The sequence below is a fragment of the Athene noctua genome, chromosome 7 (assembly GCF_965140245.1).
Source record: "Athene noctua chromosome 7, bAthNoc1.hap1.1, whole genome shotgun sequence".
Classification (NCBI taxonomy): domain Eukaryota; kingdom Metazoa; phylum Chordata; class Aves; order Strigiformes; family Strigidae; genus Athene; species Athene noctua.
This window is the reverse complement of record NC_134043.1, coordinates 21,352,242-21,369,773: the sequence shown is the minus strand read 5'-3', so window position 1 is coordinate 21,369,773 and position 17,532 is coordinate 21,352,242. Positions and strand designations below refer to the sequence as shown.

The following is a 17,532-nucleotide window of genomic DNA, read 5'->3' as shown; positions in this document are numbered from 1 at the left end:
TTAAGATCAACAGCTCTTGGCACAGAATAGCTATGCAGAGATCCTTGTCTCTGCAGGCAAGAAATCCCAACCTATATAAACAATGAACTCTCAGTGCCACAAAAACCTGCATTAATTTGTCTATTTCTCACCATTTACCCAGAGATTGTGTGAATCCTCTTTTGCTAATAGTTATATATTTATATCAGATAGACTGCAAAGATTTTAGGGAATAGGAAGTAGCTATTCCTGGTAGCATGAAGGAATCTTGGAAATGTTCCATAAGCTTAATGTATTCTAATGCCTATTCCTAGCCAAATAAACTGGCGATTCTAAGACTTCAGGCTCCTGTTGAATATAAAGTATGCAAAACAAGGCAGATAGGCATTTGAATCAAGGTAAACCTTACCAATGCATTCTAAATCGTTAGAGGAACTGTGCTTTGTAGTGTGATGCCATGTAGGAAAGTTCACCTTTTGTACTTCTCTGAGTAGTTTTACAACATAGTTTGGGGTATTTTTGTGGCACCTACTGGTTGTCTCTTGAACTTGAGGAATTTTTATTAAAAAATTGTTGTTCTGCAACTTCTGTGATATGCCAAAAAAGCTTCAATTATAATTCAGTTGCAGTGACAAACTTCATTTCCTGCTTACGGTGGCAATGTCCAAAACATTTAATTTTCAAGCATTTGCTATACATCCAGAACAATACCTTTCCATATTTTTCCCAAAGTTAGATTAGAAAATAACTCTTCTGCTCAAAAATTATTCGTAACGAAAATTTCAAAAATTTGAAACATTAACACAGTAGGAACACAACTACAACTGAGAGAGTAGAGAGAATCATTTAACTCCGAATTATCAAATTATGTCTTACCCATGTTATGACTTGCACAGACCTGCTGTTGCTCCCTATTACTTGTTTCAAATCTCAGTTAAAAGATTGCTAAAAGGACAGAAAACGCTTTTCTGCTATTGTCATCTTAAGTAATTGCCACATTTCACTTAAAGCAGTTATATCATTCCTAATGAGGTGGCATGCAGTGAGCACCGGCAGTGATGTGACTCCTAAAAGTTTGTCTCTATAAAAATATATGCTCAAATTATATTAAAAAAAGACTTGAGACCCTTGAATTATTTTGTGGGAATTTTCAGTATGGTCCCAAGGTAAATATGTGAATACACACTCAGTATTCACAGCATTAGCAGTAGTCCTTGTGAGTGTTAATGGTAGACTGCATTTTACTGAAATGGCAGAGGAAAGGATGATAAGCAGCACATCATTAGCACAAATGAGAAGAAAAGGAGGAGTGCATAATTTTATATTTGGTATTCTGAATATCTGAATGCTGTTGGTTGACATATCAGGCAGGGACTCCCTTTTATTGAAATAAATGAGATAAATCAGTGAAGACTTGATGAACAATAGCAATATTGCTTATTGTTAGCACAACTAACAGCAAGGCCCAGAATATGTGACATTCAGAACACTGGAGGACTGCCAATCTTACTCCAAATTTATAAACACTAGAAATGACATTATGAAGAACTATTGATTAGTTACATGGATGTCAATTCCAAGTAAAATAACAAAGATTTTGGACTTGAGCAACAAGAACTTAGAGGCTAAAGTGGTAATTATGGTAATCAGCACAAAGATAAATCTTGTCAAATTATTCTCTTTTTTTGACAAAATCATAGATCTATTTAAAAAGGCAGATGTAGAAGCATAGTTGTGGGTTTTTATTTTTAAGGCATTAACTATCATGCATTCATTAAACACTTTATTTGAGAGTAATAGACAATATATTAGGTGGGCTACTACCTGAGTTGATAGATTTTAAATTATTACTAATGGAGAGATGTAACTGAGTGGTGTTATTTCTAGGAAGTTTCTCTATGATTAAGTTCTTTATTTGGTGTTATTAACATTTTTGTCAGTTATGCAAACAAGGATTATGGTAGTAGAGTTTGCAGATGACACGAAAAGAGAAGGTTTACAAGGTTGCTATTTCAGGGCAGGCTGGGTAGTCTAGTTTAGAAATTCGAGTTAAAATCACTATATTTGAATATAATCAAATGCAAAGTACAACAATTGGCACCTTAGATTATAGAATAAGAAAGTTCATTTTCAAATGAAACAAAGTTCATTTTCAAATGAAACAAGAATGAAAGATTTAAAAGCCAAAACCACCTCAAAGTGAGTGGTCTGGGAAAGAAGGATGACGTGATCCTGTACTGACTGGAATGGGGAGCAGTGAGTAGAAGCAGGGACACGAGCATGGTATGAATTGGGACATGTTGCACTGATGCAGTTTCTTTAGGACGTTATGCCTTTTGTTCAAGAGTTTTGAAGCTCTACTAAAAGATTGTGGGAGAGCCACAAAAGTGTTTTGAGGTACTGTCAATGAGATTTAAACCAGGTTTAAAGAACTCAACTTATGAACTTGCTGAAGAGAAAATAAGAAACATACATGACTGCTGGAGAAGATATTGCACTGGGACTCCCCAGCATGTCTGACAATGGAATAATATTACCTAACAACCTGCAATTGACAGTAGATGACTTCACCTTGTAAAATGTAATTTATTGTAGCTAAGTGTTGGAACAGCTAATACAAATGGTAGTGGACATGGAACTCATCTAGGCCTTTAATTCAGTATCAAACAAATGAAATTTAAAGTTTTCTCTTCATCTTGGAATTTTTAAACTTAGCAATTCCTTTTCCCCCTTCATCTTAAAAGAGCATTTTCCTATGACTAATAGGAATAGTTCTGCTTTAAGATTTTTATAATCAAATTATGTCCATGAAACAACTTCTCCCTAATGCATAAATTAGTCCGCTCTATTCTGTTTATTCTTTTTTTCTCTGAATTGCTTTGAGGCCGTACAAATTAGTCACTGGGGATTAGTTAGTTTTTGGAATATACCTGTAGTCTGAAGGACTAGTGGGAATGAGCCAGCTGTATCATCTTCATGAACCCAGTTTTAAAGTGGTCATTGAGCTTGGGGCTACAGTTCAGATCAGTAGAGAAAGGCTTTCAAGGGCTTTTCCCTTCCTGTTTTCCACAGTGCAGGACATCTTGATACATTTCACCTAGCAATCACTTGCCCTTAGGAGCATTTGCAGTATATCTTTGTCTTCATTCTGTGTTCTTCGTCACCTAGTTATTTAATCTCCTTCTGATTTCAGTCAAAATAAATAAATCATGGTTTCATTAGAGGTACAACAGCTAAATCTAGTGGAATGAAGCATTCTAGCCCGTGAGGCCTGAAGTTCTATAAAACACTGTGTTGCTTACATTGTCCAACATTTTTTTCTTAAAATCACTATCTGAAAGCATTTGCAACTGGGTAGTCAATAGGGATTAGCATTCGTTTCTATATTGCTATTGAAAATGCTTAAGATTAGTTCTCAGCAATGACAGATTCTAAGATTCTGTTCCAATTCTAGGCTGACATGACTACTCTAGCAGTCTGAGTAACAAAAAGTGGGGCAGATGTGTAGAAGGAGAATATTCATACAGACCTACAATCATTATCAGAGTAACCCTGTTTAGGCTTAAGGTTAGGGGATCAGCAATTATATTAGTGTTCTCACAGAAGTCTAATGTTAAAAAGGGAAAAATAAAAAATTACTTGATCCTGCTCTCTTAGTCTTGAAGGAGGGGCTATGGAAAGTTCAGTGTGAAACTCACTTTTTTTTAGGAAGATGGTGAATTAAAATAGAAAGCCTGGAGGAAAGTTCAAGACTGCAGAGATGTGGTTATAGGCAGAAAGCTTTATTAATGTTTCTATTTGAATACCACAGGAATCCTCACACATCTTGTGAGAGTGAGCTCAATCTCTTTCCCAAAGTAACTCTATTTAGACCTGGAGTTTTCAGGTGGCTTCAGCCAGTTGTTCTTAGGCAAGAGAATGGATAGATTTGCATTGCGTGATTTCCTTTGCAAGTCCACTTTTAGACACAAGGAGACTGAAATCTGCATTTTGCAATGCAATGATTCAAAGTTGACATAAATTGAGATACTGATTCTGGGAGGAACATTGGCTCTGACAGGACTGTGATAGGCATCCAATACTGCACTGTAAATGATTGAAGAACGAAGAATAGAGACACGTCTTTCTCAGGGTCACATTGCCACAGCTTCCAATAGAAATTAAAAACTGTTGAAGAAGTAAATATCCTAAAGTAAAGAAATTTGCTTCATGAAAGTGCCATAAAGAATAGAATTTACTGAATTCATCTGAGATGACCTGGAAAAAATAGAAGTATTTTCCCTCTTTGACTTAGTGATTTGAGTATAGGTATAGCTGAATCTTGAAGAATGACCCACTAGGAGTGATTGAGGAAAGGGGAACATCTGCAATAGATTTTTGTGAGATCTCATTGTTTTACACTGTGGAATCAGTCCAAAAGAGATTAACATAAAGATCTAATACCTTTAGAAGACAAAGTATTTTACACACTGCTTTGGTCAGTTTACGGTTAATTTTTTTTTACTCTGCCTGACAGCAAGGCACAATGGCTTACAAGGACATTCAGTTTGCCTTCTCACATAAGGAAATGAAAAAGAGACAGCTCTGCCAAAAAATGAGCAAGACAAGCAAAAAGAAAAACAAAACAAAAAATAAAAGTGCTTTATGTCTCTTTGTCTTGAAAGCTTCAAAATACTACTGTTGATTAAACAGTTATTGTATTAATTGTTTTTAGGTGAGAGTTTACTTAAAGAACAATTAATAGTGGCCAAATAAATAATTATTCTGACAGGTGAAACAAATGTTTTTTTAAAAAAGGCATTCTCGTAGTTACTGAATTTTCTGTAGATGAAATAGTGTTAATTTCTGAAGACTCATATCTTCTAAGCTCAACATTAGACATGGGATCACTTGAAACGTAAGTGAAATGTGTATGCAAACCTAAGTATATAAAGACTGTTGGCAAGGACATATCTTGCTTTATAAATACATAATACACTTCATATCAGTCAGTGAAGGACTGAAATGGAGAACCTCAGAACCTGAATGCTGCAGAATTTAATTGACAGCACCCTGAATCCTCCTGCTCTGCAAGGGACTGCTCTCAACTTACAAAGAAGATTTGGAAGATCTGGCATGTTGGACCACTGTGTGTCTCAGCACTGAATGCCAGTTCCATGATTAGGTCAAAGACCTGAAAGACTTGTCTCATTCTTACTCGTATTTATCTTTGGGTTGGTGGAGGAGAACTGAAGACAGAAACATTGTCTGTCTTAGACACCTGTCCATCATACACATTTAACTCTCTGAATAGTGTGAAGGCAGAAGGCAAAGGCAGAGACTGGGAGAAGGAAGAACTGCCCACTGTAGGGGAAGATCAAGCTTGAGACTGCCTAAGGAACCTGAAGGTGTATAAGTCCTTGGGACCTGATAAGATGCATCCATGGGACCTGAGGGAACTGGCAGATGAAGTGATTAAGCCAGTATCCATCATATTTGAGAAGTTGTGGCAATCCAGTGAAGTTCCCACTGACTGGAAAAATGGAAACATAAACCCCATTTTTAAAAAGGAAGATGTGGAGAACTACAGGCCAGTCAATCTCAATTCTCTGCCCAGCAAGATCATGGAGCACATCGTTCTGGAAACTATGCTAGGGCACATGTTAAAAAAGGAGTTGATTGGTAACAGCCAATCACTAAAGGCCTTCACTAGGGGCAAATCATGCCCTGACAAATTTGGTGGCCTTCTACAGTGCGGTTAGAGTGCTGAAAGCATTTGACGCTGTCCTGAATGACATCATTGTCTCTAAATTGGAGAGATGTGGGCTTGATGGATGGACCACTCGGTGGATAGGGAATTGGCTGGATGGTCACGCTCAAAGACTTGTGGTCAACAACTTGATGTCCAAGTGGAGAGCAGTGACGAGTGGTGTTCCTCAAAGGTCAGTGTTGGGAGCAGCACCATTTAACATCTTTGTTGTTAGCATGAACGGTGGGATTGAGTGCACCCTCAGCAAGTTTTCTGATGACACCAAGCTGTGTGGTGAGGTTGACATGCTGGAGGGAAGGGAAATGCCATCCAGAAGGACCTGGACAGGCTGGAGAGGTGGGCCTGTGCAAGCCTCATGAAGTTCAACAAGGCCAAGTGCAAGGTCCTGCACATGGGTTGAGGCAATTCCAAGCACAAACACAGGCTGGGCGATGAGTGGATTGAGAGCAGCCCTGAGGAGGACTTGGTGGGTATTAATGGATGCAAAACTGACTATGAGCCAGCAATGTGCGCTCACAACACAAAGCCAACTTTATCCTGGTCTGCAACAAGAGAACTGTGGACAGCAGGTAGAGAGAGGTGATTCTCCACCTCTATACCTTCATGAGACCCCACCTGGTGCATTTTGTCCAGCTCTGAGGCCCCCAACATAAGGAGGACATGGACCTGCTGGAGTGGGTCCAGAAGAGAGCAATGAAGATGATCAGAGGCTGGAGCACCAACCCTGTGAGGACAGGCTGATAGAGTTGGGGGTGTTCAGCCTGGAGAAGAGAAGGCTCCAGGGAGACCTTAGAGCAGGAAAGATGGTGAGGGACTCTTTATCAAGGACTGTGGTCATAGGGCAAGAGGTAATGTTTTTAAGCTGACAGAGGGTATATTTAGATGAAATATAAGGAAGAAATTCTTTACCGTGAGGGTGGTGAGGCCCTGGCACAGGTTGCCCAGAGCAGCTGTGGCTGCCCCCTCCCTGGCAGTGTTCAAGGCCGGGTTGGACGGGGCTTTGAGCAACCTGGGCTAGTGGAAGGTGTCCCTGCCCATGGCAGGGGGTTGGAACTAGATGATCTTGAAGGTCCTTTCCAACCCAATCCCCCTAAAAAAAAACAAAACAAAAACAAAAAGCAAGCTGTACAGTCTTTTTGCCTTTGAGTGCTTGTAGTGTGCAAGTCCAAAAATTAGATGTGGAATACATAGCCTGAAAAGCTTTGATTACTGCTTAGTAAGTACTCTATGGAAAACAGCTACAGATGCTACAGACTTGAAAAGCTGCCAGAGACAGTCTTCTTTTTTAGGCAATTGTGAGCTCTTATGTTCTACGCTATATCCAAGTGACTAGAAACCTCTTGGGAAGTAAAGCAAGAGACCAAAGAGAATCTGTCTTATTTCCTGGAAGCATTCGAATGATGGAAATAAGAGGAACAGAATCCAGGAGCTGGAACATTTTCTTTGGTGGGAACAAAATAGATCTTTTGAAAGCATTTAACAGGTCATCCACAGCTTTGTTACCCTGCGTTTTAAGCATATTTCTAAATTTTTTGGCAAAGCAAAGTACAAGGAGTGTCACTTTTCTATGAAGAACCAATTTTTTTTTTTTTTTCACAAGTTTAGACATTTCAAAGAATTGAAAAGAGATTAAAACCTAGTGAAGGCTAAATATAGTTTGTTTGACAGGTCCACTTCCCATGTTAACGGAAGAAAGACAAAAATCAGCTATTTGGATTCAGAGTGTAATTGAAGTGATGAATTTGTGCCTTTTAGCTAAAAGTCAGTATTGATTGTATTTTCATGTGTTGCTAGAGGGGATGACCAGTCTTGTGAACTTGTTCATCACAGTAGGTGTTTCAAGATATTATGTTGAGCAGTTCTGTGTCTGTGATAAATCAATACCACAAATGATGACTGCTGTGCACTATTTAGGAGGGTTTAGGGGAAAAAAGAAAAAAATAAAATCCTATTGCTTTTAGTGCTAATGGTACATTTGTTATGCTGAACCATAAATCTGTTTGTCGGACATTGTTCTTAGGCATCAATAACTCATGGCTTGGAGTTCAAGATACTACTACTTCTACAATTTCTAAAAATGTTTTAATGGATGACTTAGAACTTAAACAACTTAGTCTCCAAAACTAAGCGTGCATTGTTTCCTGCTCTTCAGCTCATAAGAACTAGTTTAGGGAGATACTAAAAAAAATTAAAATCTAAATTCAACACGCTGGAATAACTGACAGAAGAAAACTGAACAAAAAAGTCTGCCAGTACTGGTTATTTTCAGTTGATAAAGACCATTCATTTACTCAAAATAAATAGGCATATTTATCAAATGCTTAATTAACTGCTTTTTAATTTCAACTTCTTTCTTTCCTTCCTATTTTTGCCATTTTCTTTTAGCATTAATATGTAAAACAGCAGATGGGTTTTTTTGTAAGATAAGTACAAAAATAGTAGCTTGGGAAATCAGTTTATAGACACACTCAGAGGTATAATAAGCAGCCCTATAAATCTTACCAAAAAAATCTGGGAAAATAATTAAAAAGGCTATTGTAGTTAGTTTTATTGAAGAGGAAAAGATGTCAAAAAAGTCAAAGAACAGTTCATGAATATTAAGATTACTGTCACCTTGACCTACTCAAAGTTTATAGTTTTATTGTAGAAAGTTTTTTCACTTATTTGGGATATAATTTTCTAGTTATTTCCTAGGATAATATATTGGATGTCAGAAACTTCATGTGTGTAGAAAATGACAAAATTAGTGATACCTATCTGAGGAGTTGGCACAGAATTTGAGAATTCAGTGTTCATCCATCATTGCTGGAATACTTGATCATTTGGAAGAAAATCGGGAACTTCTTGTATATATGTAGAATACTAAATATTGTAGAATACTAAGGAAAGGAGACTTGTAAACTTTGATACATCTTACAGATAAATCATACAATTTGGAAACATTACTACTTTTTAAAATGCTCTTTAATGCAGTTGCAAGATTGGTAAGGTATCATCTAACAGTAAAATAATATTTGGAGTTGTTCTTCTGCCTATTTGAATATTGGCATCAATCAGGCACTCCAGAAAGTCTAGTCAACTAAAGAAAGTCTTCTTCTTTCACTGCCCTCCAGTGATCTTCATTGTGATATGACTGGGTTAAATAATAAAACATACATGTAGAGTAAACTTAGGTCTTGAGCTGTTAAATAATACTCAAAGAAACAAACCAAAAGCTTTTGCTACCTGTTTCAAAAAGGAGATATGAGGTATGCTGTTATTCGTTTTGCTAACAGAAGTAACACATACACAAAAATGGCCAAAGTCTTCTGAGATACTTGGGTAAAGGACTCTTGTAGAACATCCCACCCCACCACCCAGCATTTATAAGAGTACATGATATCAAATCTAAATACAGGGTTCCATTTGGTATTGGGTTTTAATTTTTGAAGACTTTGAGCCAGTGTTCACACATTTTAGCATGAATCACTTATGAAAGTTGTTCAGGAACACAAGGGAGAAATTATTTTAAGAAAAGAAAGCAAGGTCAGAGAAAGACGGAAAAAAACAAAACCCTGCACCTCAAGATACTGTAGATGTTTCTCCAGTCAGTGATACTGGAGCATTTTAATGTTTCATCAGATCCCAAATGGAACCTATCTTAGTATGAGCAAACCTCAAGTAATGATTTATTTATATGCAAGGCATCTTAAGAGCAAGGTGCCTAAAAAAAAATCGTCCTGTTTACTCAAGGTTGTTGGCAGGAGTAATGTCTATGAGATACTGCTTCTTTCATTTCAGCACAGAATAGAAAGAACCTTGTGGACATAAACTCAGCCAGTAAGGATAATTTAGTGATAAGCATTGTTAACTTCTACTTCCAAATTTTCCATAAAAGAAAAATTCCAGAACTTGTTTCATAGACTTACAGTCTTCTATAAAATATCATTAGCATTATCTTCATAAAACAGGTATAGCAAAAGACTCTAGACTTTTGTGCTCACATTAAACTCATTCATTTTTTCATCTCTGTCCTTTTGTGAGGGGTAGTCTATCCCATTCTTCTTTCCCAATCAGGACCTTTATTCTACAGTCATTTGCAAAGAATACAATATTTTAAAGAATTTTTTTAAAACGACATTTATTTTATTTGCTTTGACAGAAACCTTTCTAATTGCTGGGACATCAGAGTAATTGATTTGGTAGTTGAGAGTGATGTAAACTTGACTTATTTTCTTACCACTGTCAAGTGTTAGACTCTGTTACTCACATTATCAGTGCAGATGGTTCAGAAACACTTTCACTGAGAGTCCTACATGTCAGCAGTTTCTGCATCAATTTGTGTTAAGATAGCCTTGACTTGCCAGCAGATCATACCAAGTTCATCTAGAGCAAAAATGCTTATAAGAACTACTGTAAACCAAAAAGTTTTGTGGCTCAATGGAAGAACAAGTTGGCTAATTCCTGAGAGAAGTAGAGTTTCTACACCCCAGACAAACACTATGGCTTGTAAGCATATTCCGAATGACAGTAACTTGAGGTTTACAAATTATTACTTTGTGTTTATTTATCCTCATGAAAAGAGTATGAGACAGTCATGTTCTGCAATTGGACATACAGTTTATAGGCAATATCATAGAAAAGAAGGCTGGAAAAGTTTTGAAGGAATATCTAGTTCATCATTTTGCCCAAAGATGGAATCAACTGTATCAGACAAGATTGCCTGAACTGTAACATCAAGCAAACTACATATTGCGTTTGCAATACTGACAGTTAAGTTTGCTATTCTGTTCATTTAGGTAGCATTTTCTACTCAATTTCTGTGTATTGATTTGGTTTACCTATAATATACGTATAAACTTTATTTAGTTTTCTACCTGATATTGTCAACTTTTGGTTATCTATAGGCACGTTATCCTGGTGATGTATTAACTGTGCAATGGCTGTGTAGGCACCTAAGCTGGATTTAGATGAGTAGTTTGGCTGCTTTATGTTTTGAGTGCCGTGATCAACAGAATTGCCAACTTTTGCACCTTAATTAAACTATCATTGTATGCTCTCATAATCTAATACGGGTCATGATATTTTCAACTCTTGATTAACCAGGGTCCAGCATGCAAATAGTTTTCTTGTTAGCCAGTATTCTTATTTAACACTTGAAACACCAAAAGTAGAGGTTGGTACATATCAATTATATAAAGTTTTAACAGGGACTCCTCATTAACAGTCGACAACAATTGTGAAAGAATAAATGCACCAATATATTTTTAATATTATTTGCTGATTTGGTATAAATAAATTGCAATGATTGGATAAAAAGTTACTGATTTAAAATACAGCAATGTGTTTTTAAAAAAATCATTCTCAAATGATATTTCCTTTGTATTTGTTTTGGCTTCTGCATTATACTTTAGACCTACAGCTAGTATATCATGAGTTATTAGTGACTGAGCTTTTCTACCAAATGCTTCTGATATTATTTTTTTTTTTCATTCTGAAGAAAGCAAAAAGAAAATCTATCAACAAGAGACTAGGAAAACATTCAAAAAACCAGTGACACTCAAGCATATTTTTTTAACCTAATCAAATTTGTTAGAAAAGTCATTGTATGCTTATTTATAACAGAAATAGATATTGTAAAGAAAAATTGTGTTGTTTTTATCCCTTTCACCTTCACTTTGATTTTCCCATTTGAGATCAGAGCTCAAATCATGTTCACTCTGCTAAGGGCATAACTAAATATAATAGTACCTGTACATCTGCTGATTTCTGTAAAAGCCAGCCAGTGTTCCACATTTATATTAAAACTTTCCATGAGTTTAGTGACCTGTCTTTTCATATTGCTGCAATGCTGTTTCTGAGTTCCTCTTTCCTCTTGTATTTAATGCAGTCCAGGATTTTAACTTGGATGGTTTCAGAGCTGTATTGAAAATTACGTGCATTATTTCACTCATTCACCCAAACCCATTTAATTTAAACAAGAACCATCAAACATGACAGTACTTTCATAAAATGGAGCATAAATATTATTAAATTATACTTCTTTTATCTCTGTTACTATATTCATTATCAAGTGACATTGATCGGTGACATTAGGAATTTGTGTCCAGTGGCAATTACTCTTGATCATGCTTAATCAAGCTGTCTCAAATATAACTAGAAAACTCTAGAAAACTGTGTCCCATCTTAGTGAAACCTTTGCCTTCTTTTTTAAGGAGAAACTGTATCACTCAAAACGATCATTCAAGAATAATTTATATAAGTATTATGAGTATTTAAGGCTCTTTACTTACTATTCAAATGAAATAAAATATGGGATACCGATTATATGCAGTGATTTTAATTAATATAAAGCTGCTTTCTGTAAACAACAAGGTTGTGTAAGTTTCTGATGGCTAAGCCTGGATACTTGTTTCTCCTCCTATGCCCTCCACAGAGGAGGTGCTGATATGACCCAAACAATAATAAACTAAAAAATATCCCAAAGCTTCTCTCCAAAAGCAGCAAAGAAATACAAGAAATAACTGTAAACATCTTCACAACCAGGAATGTCTCTTTCCCATTGTTTTCTTGAAAATACCAGAATCTCTGTAATACAAGAACTTTAACCTCTGTAACACCAGGTAAAACAGGTAACAAATGATTATTTTTCCAGAAAATAACTTGCATGCAGTAAGACTTATTTACAGGAATAGCCCTTCCCCTTGGAAATTAATCCTGCTATTTTATCTTATACCATTGCTTTTCTCCTACTCACCACAATGAGTAATATATAGACAAATGTGTGCAGCGGCAGTCTGTGTCTCTTCTCCCTTACTGTGCCTTGCTGTTTCTCTCCTATTAGCTGTAGCCGTGCAGTCGTCTAAACACAGTGTGACAGGAACTCGGTTACCTTGATGGCAGGTACAGATGCAGCTTTAGCACTTGCTGTCTGCTTCACGTTTGTAACACCCTCGCTCCTTCCGGTCACTTGTTCAAGGGGAGGAATGACAGCAGCATTTCTGAGCCGTTCTTGTGTTTTCTCCCAGAACGCTCAGGGAAAGCAGACTTCGTGATCTCCATGCTAACTACCAGCCTGCCCGCTGCCAGTTCTCCCTACTTCTGCCAGTGATGACATTCAGCTCGCTCCTCCACGCAGGATACAGCACTGATTCCTCATTATGTAAGGCAGTCTAGGTCAAGTGTAGGAGAGGCACTGCTGGCCTGAGCAAGCTAGTGGATTGCTCCCTCAGCTTCATGCTTCATGGGGTCTGGAAGCTGGGTCCTGATCTTTGCTACATCTTCTCCGGTAAATGTTTTTGCATGATTTAAATGGTTACTGTGCTGTTTTTCTATGCAGATAGCTGTCAGCCATGCTGTGAATTGCAGAGAGAATTTGCTGGGTGAAACCAGCTCTGTCAGCATGATTGGATTAACAGAGTAGTTCTTTTAGGCATCTTCAGCTTTAAGACACTTTACAAATATAAAATCATAAATTGAGTTTGTTTAACAAACATCTTTTCTAACCTTATGGGGATTATTGTTAATTTGACTGATGAAGCAATGAGTGAAATCCATTTGCTAGAAGGTGGTGTGGGAAAGCATTATTGGATATAGCTATTAGCTCTGAGAGGTTTACTGCAGTTTCTGGCTGTTGCATTGTTTTAGCCTTGCAAATTACAAACGTGCTTCTTTTACTAAACAAAACAAAATGAAAAAAAAAATGTATTTGATTTTCTGGCAGCCTTTGGTTATTTTTTGAAGTAGAAATTAAATCCAGGATGCTATTTTCTATTTACTGCATGAATGCATGAATCTATATGCTTCTGAAATATGTAAGGTGAATACTGCAGATAAAAGTACATCTAGTGACTGCTCTGCAGAATGCCAGAACAGTACATGTTAGCTAGATTTATATTAGAAGGTAGCTTTTTTTTTTTCAAGCACCATGTAGAATTCAAAGACTTTTTTTGTATTTACACCCTGCTGAAAATCAGTCCATAAAAAAACATAGGACAGATTTGTCCTTAAACTAATTATACATACTGAGTATTGTCAGGTGCTGGAACGTCTGGTTATACTGGAATGCAGCAGAAGAGGCCCTGGAAAGTAACAGCATAACACTGATACTGCAGTATCATGTAGGGAATTTCAACAAGGCTAGCTTGCTTGCTAGAGACAGTTAGTATATAATAAATTTGAAACTATTTTTAATGCATTTGAGAAATTAATTAGAAAACTCGTGTTTATGTACAGTACCTTGGACAGCAACTTTTTTCTTTCCTGGTGCTGTGGAGTCTAACTCATGGGAGTTAGCAATTTGTAAAAATTAAATAATCGAATTTAAGATATATTAATGAATTCCAAAATATAGGGGAATTTATAGTAAAAATACCAGAGACAGACTTTGGTCAGCATTGTATCAACGAGTTACATTTTACAGCTTACTACCAAGATCTCTTTAAATATATTAACTTAAAGATAGTGAAGTTTGTATTGTATTATGTTAATGTGTCAAAGGAAATAATTAAAAATGCAAAATTATTGTCTATGGACAATACGGCATTTACTGAATTTTCATGTCTTATAGGTAATTGCCCACTCTAAGAATAAATATCAAGGTCCCTTTCTTAAATCAAAATAAACTTGAATATTAAGATAAGATTATGTATTAATATCAGGTTAAAACTATTTTTTATGAGGAAAGTGGAAGTCCATTAAATGTGTTTTTCTACCCACCAGAAACTAGTGGATCTTTACACTGTTCTAGAAATAATGGATAGAATATAATTTCTACACTTGTTTGTAAGTGAGGTGAAATTTTTTTTATCATTTTCTTACCGTCTTTAAAAGCTCTCATTCTCTGGAAAAGAACTGTTAAGCAGACAGTTGTCTCTTCATCATGATCTTACCTTACCAGTTACTAAATTACTTTTTTTTCTTGTTAATGACAGTCATGTAGACCTATGCTGTGATTTAGTAGAAATACCAGGCTGGTGCCTTCATTACTTACATTGTGACATAAATTAGCTTCAAGAAAATGTAATTCATTTTTGGTATCTTGAAAACACCTCTGTTGCAATGCAGTGTATTACATTGTATAATATTTTATAGATAGTATTTTTACACTTCAGAATACAGAAGTATGTCTTGCAAACCAACTCTTAAAATAATAGCATGGTATAGGAACTTAGAACAAAACTGCTAGGTACCACGCAATATTGTAATGATGTATTTCAGATTCTTTGTTTCTTGCTTCCTGAAATGTTCTAAATTAGTTATGCTATTATATACGAGTACACTGTGTTCCCTTCCATTTCAAGTGTGGGTGCTTGAAGTATTTTCTTACAGGCATAAGGAGTATTAATAACCTATCTATTCAATTAGAATGAAAAAAAAACCAAACCTTTTTCTCTTCAAATGTATGGGGGTTTTCTGGAAGTGTTATTTTTTGTGTCATGGTTCACAGCAGGGCACACAGAGTACTTCTCAACATAGCAAGCTGCAGATTCTTCAGTAGGATACAAAGTGTTAGAATATGGTGCATTTTATGTGTGTTTATATATCCTATATTCTGGTATATCACTTTGGGTCTGAGAAATCTAATCCGAGCTTCAAGGTAGTGAAGGGTTTTGAACCCACTACAATGCAGGATATGGACCATTAGTGGTCAGTGCCTCCTCCTGGTATTTTCCTGTGGTTTACTGGAATTGTCCAATCTATGACTACATCAGTAGCTTGCTTTGAATATTCTGTGTATTCCCTCACATCACAATATGCAGCTTGAGTTTCTGACAAACTTTTCTCTTCTCTTTTCCTCATAGTACTAGAGTTTTCTGTCATGCAAGGGAGTTTCTGTGCTCTTTTCATAGCTATGGAAATGTCACTAAAACTGAGGAGCATGGAAACAATATGAAAGTGTGTGAATTAAATTATTTTATAATAATGTGTTTAGCACAAACAATGGTGAGACCAGTTTTTGTTATCCATAACATAAGCAAAATATAGGAGTATACATTAGACTATTAGTTTCTATAGACATATCTCAGATTTTGTCTGCCCATTTTAATTACTTGAGATACATAGTGTGATGACAATCATATGCTAAATTAGTGCTAAATCGAAGAAGAAAAACTACAAACATCCATGGTTTAGTTTATTTCATGTAACATCTAAAATGTAAGACTGTAATAGGATAATTCACAAGCTTTCCCAGTAAGTTTCGTCTCACAAATGCAGATCTTTCACCGTCCAGAACTGCCAACTTTTATTTGCATCTAGTGCAGAAAGACATTCCAAAAGTGACAAAAATATATTGCTGTAGAAAAGGGCTATATCTAGTCTGAAGATGCTTGTTTAGAAGCTGGCAGATATGCTCTGTTCCTTGTGCAAAAAGTTACTCAATATTCAGAGGTTTTTCTCAGTTTTCATTGAAACCGGTCGGTTGCAGTCTTCTGTTCTATGTTGCTACAGTTCATGTCATTCTACATGATGACGTTATTCCATCATTAACTGCTTGTATAGCTCTTCTGTGACTGCAGTGCAATTGGTTCACGAGTTTATAAAAAGTCCCCTGGAGGAAAGGGAGATGCCGTCTGAGGGACCTTGACAGGCTGGAGAGGTGGGCCAGTGCTAACCTCATGAAGTTCAACAGGGCCAAGTGCAAAGACCTGCACATGGGTTGAGGCAATCCCAAGCCCAAATACAGGCTGGGTGATGAGTGGATTGAGAGCAGCCCTGAGGAGAAGAACTTGGGGGTAGTAGTGGATAGAAAAGTGACTATGAGCCAGCAATGTGCACTCGCAGCCCAAAGCCAACCATATACTGGGCTGCATCAAGAGAAGTGTGGCCAGCAGGTCGAGAGAGGGGCTTCTCCCTCTCTCCTCCACCCTTGTGAGACCCCACCTGGTGTTGTTCAGCACAGAGAAGAGAAGGCTCTGGACAGACCTTACAGCAGTCTTCCAGTACTTAAAGGGGGCTACAGGATAGATGAGAAGGGACTCTTTATCAGGGAGTGTAGTGATAGGATGAGGGGAAGCAGTTTTAAACAGAAAGAGGGTAGATTTAGATTAGATATAAGGAAGAAATTTAATGTGATGGTGCTGATACTGGACAGAACATGTCTCTGCCCATGGCAGGGGCATTGAAACTAGATGATCTTTAAGGTCCCAATCCATTCCAACCCAACTCATTCTATGATTCTATGATTATCATGTTCACCTGCTTGTCCATGAAGGGTCTTGGATGGCTCATTACTTATATATTATATTAATTACTCCAATACCTGTTTTCCACACCCACTGCAATTCACAGAATTAATTCCTAGAACACTAGAAAGAGATATGGAAAAGAATCAAGGGAGGTTTTCTAATGTTTTGATAAATAAAACGTACCTCAGACACTGTCACTAAAAATATCTATATACTGCTCTTAACACTCTATTCATTGTGTATGTAGACCACATTCTTCTTCATTGTTACTTGCATGGTTTACTGCCATGGCTGAACATCTAAGCTTCTAATGCACATTTTAAAGGTTTCTCTAGATTGTACAGAACTCTGATATTTGCAGCAAAAATACTGAAACAACAGTGACAAAATGAACTACATTCTCTTTTTCTCCGACTGAAGTTCATTATAGGTCCCTTTCAGAAAGGGAACTGTGCTGCAGAGGATCACTAGAGAAGGACTCCGGGTGAATCCTTTCATGTGCTGAAGAAGACCAGAATCTCCCAGTGCCCGGTGATCACTAGGGTGGGCAGTTTGTGGCCCTTGAGCCAAAAACTTACCTGTGCTGTTCTCCAGTGCTCTTAAACATATGCACAGTATTCCTGAGGCAGAGCAGAG

At 36.8% G+C, this 17,532-nt stretch overlaps 1 long non-coding RNA gene across 1 annotated transcript in view; it reads right to left on the bottom strand.

Moving 5' to 3' along the window:
- LOC141962303 (uncharacterized) overlaps nt 1–12,575 on the bottom strand; it is a 29,953-nt gene extending 17,378 nt beyond the window's left edge. Inside the window, exon 1 of the long non-coding RNA XR_012633910.1 lies at nt 12,465–12,575. This is a non-coding gene — a long non-coding RNA (uncharacterized LOC141962303). The remainder of the gene's footprint in view (nt 1–12,464) is intronic.
- Between the last annotated feature and the right edge of the window lie 4,957 nt (nt 12,576–17,532).